Here is a 2,581-nt window from a genome sequence, read left to right on the forward strand (position 1 = left end):
ACAACACAAAAGAAAGCAAACCAAAGCAAGTCCTATATGCCTCTTCGCTTTTCTTTTATTGCTCCCAAACCTCTCCTTGACGTTACAGCTTTGTTCAATGAAAGGACAGCCCATTTCTACTGTCTCCAATTAGCCTGCTTGCATTCTGTTTAATAGGTGACAACGTAATTTTACACCGTCCCCAACAAAACTGCTCCCCTCAAGATCACCAATGACTGCCACATTCCAGATTTAGAGGATCATTCTTGGTTTTAACCTTATTTGAACAACCAACAAAACCCGTAACTAAGTGAACAGAGGTGAACAGGTTTTTTTTTTTTTTTTTTTTTTTTTGCATTGATTGAATTATTTTTATTTACAGAATACAGTATACATTTAACCCAGTTTTGTGGCAAGTTCTTTAGCCTTTGCCTTTTTGAGCTTGGTGATGTGAGCCGCAGACTTGGGACCCAGGACATTGCCTCCCCAGTGACGGCGGATCTCATCATATCTGTCATTGTAGTTGGTGCGGATAGCTTCCACCAGCTTCGCCAAAGCACCTTTGTCTTCTGGATTAATGTGTGTGAAGGCGACAGTGGTGCAGGTCTTCCTGTGGACTAGACGTCCCAGTCTTGCCTTCCCCTTGATAATGCAATAAGGGACTCCTATTTTATGACACATGGCAGGCAAGAAGACAACCAGCTCAATGGGATCCACATCATGAGCAATCACCACCACCTGTGCTTTCTTGTTCTCAACCAAGGTGATGACGGTGTTGACTCCTGCTCGAAGGACAGGTGGTCTGTTAGTCGGGATGTCCCCTTTGTCATTTTATTCTCAGCCCGGGCCAACAGCCTCTGCTTTTTCTCTTGCGTCATCTCCAGTCTGTACTTGTGGGCCAGCTTAAGCAGCTGAGTAGCTGTTTGGCGGTCCAGGGCCTGGGTGAACTCGTTAATTGCAGGAGGCACTTTCAGCCGCTTATAGAGGATGGCTCTCTGCTGCTGCAACCTGATATAGCAGGGCCATTTCACAAAGCGGGTGAGGTCTCTTTTGGGCTGGATGTCCTGTCCAATGCCAAAAGTTTTAGGAATTTCCTCACATAGTGGATTCACCACTTTCTTGGCCTCCTGCTTCTTCGCGGCAGCAGGGGCTGGAGCCACCTTCTTCCCCTTGGCCTTCTTTCCTTTCAGCATCTTGGGCGGCGGGAAGAGACTGAGACTCTTTTTAATTACTCTAGACAATATGCTCATCTGTTCTTTCTTGATTGTGTTTGATCTCTCTTCATGTTTCTCAGTTGCCTCCCTGACCTCTTAATTTTGCTATTTGCCAGTGGCATTCTTTGGACTTTTGTGTGTTCCTTCTCTACTTACTTATTTGATGCTTGCATTCTGTCTCCTGACTGATAACCCCAAATAATTATTTCAATCTCTTAACCTTCAGACCTTCTTAACCGAACACCAGGCCGCATCTGAGCACCTTCACCGCTTCCATTCTGCTACACAACACTGGTAGGTTATTTTGATGGCCTTTTAACTGGCCTGTTTTGGTTTATTTTTTCCCACCCTCTGCTTGCAAAGTCTCTTTTCAGCACACTTGTCAAAATGGCTTGGATGAAATATGTTTTATTATAATGCATCTTCATTAAACACTTTCAAAGGCTTCCAATGACACTCAAAGTTAAACCTAAAGTCCAACAGTAACCTATGGATGCCTCTATGATGACTTCCTCCCTCCTCCTCATTGCCGCTGGAACCACATCTTCTATTTCCTCCCTCTAGCCACACCCTGGCGTAACTGTGCTTTCTCAAACATGTCGAGCAAGCTACCGTCTCCGGTTGTCTCATCCTTCAGATATGAGTATTGATAATTCTCCCTCCATCAAGTCTTGATCCATGATTTGCATCCTTAGGCTTTCTAGACACTTTATTTGATGTTGCATAAAACATGCCCAGAACATTAATCCCATTTCTTGCTTACTTTTCCCCATATCTCTTAATACTAGCTACAATGTCTTACTTACTCCATTTATATTTTTCTTTCTCATCTTCATGCGGGCAGAAGCTCTGTAAAGTGGTTTTTTTTTAACCATATCAATACAACATTTTTGCATTATTAATGGAGGAAAACTGAATGCTTTTTAAACATTTTTAAAAAATTAGACACTGGGTAATATTTTTATTTTTATTTATTTATATATGTTTTATTGTACTTTAGGTTCTGGGGTACATGTGCATATCATGCAGGGTTGCTGCATAGGTACATACATGGCAATGTGGTTTGCTGCCTCCATCCCCCTGTCACCTATATCTGGCATTTCTCCCCATGTTATCCCTCCCCAATCTCCCTACCCCCCACTGTCTCTCCCCTATTTCCTCCCAACAGACCCCAGTGTGTGATGCTCCCCTCTCTGTGTCCATGGGTTCTCACTGTTCAACACCCGCCTATGTGTGAGAATAGGGGGTGTGTGATTTTCCGTTCTTACGTCAGTTTGCTGAGAATGATGGTTTTCAGATTCATCTATGTCCCTACAAAGGACACAAATGCATTGTTTTTTATGGCTGCATAGTATTCCATGGTGAATATGTGCCACGTTTTCCTTGTC

The 2,581-nt window shown here is 43.3% G+C and overlaps 1 pseudogene; it reads right to left on the reverse strand.

Moving 5' to 3' along the window:
• Positions 1 to 374: 374 nt before the first annotated feature.
• Positions 375 to 1,180, reverse strand: LOC116552168 (annotated as a pseudogene).
• Between the last annotated feature and the right edge of the window lie 1,401 nt (positions 1,181 to 2,581).

Source organism: Sapajus apella, unplaced genomic scaffold, assembly GCF_009761245.1.
Source record: "Sapajus apella isolate SASKATOON/1434 unplaced genomic scaffold, GSC_monkey_1.0 scaffold11, whole genome shotgun sequence".
In the NCBI taxonomy this organism is placed as follows: Eukaryota; Metazoa; Chordata; class Mammalia; order Primates; family Cebidae; genus Sapajus; species Sapajus apella.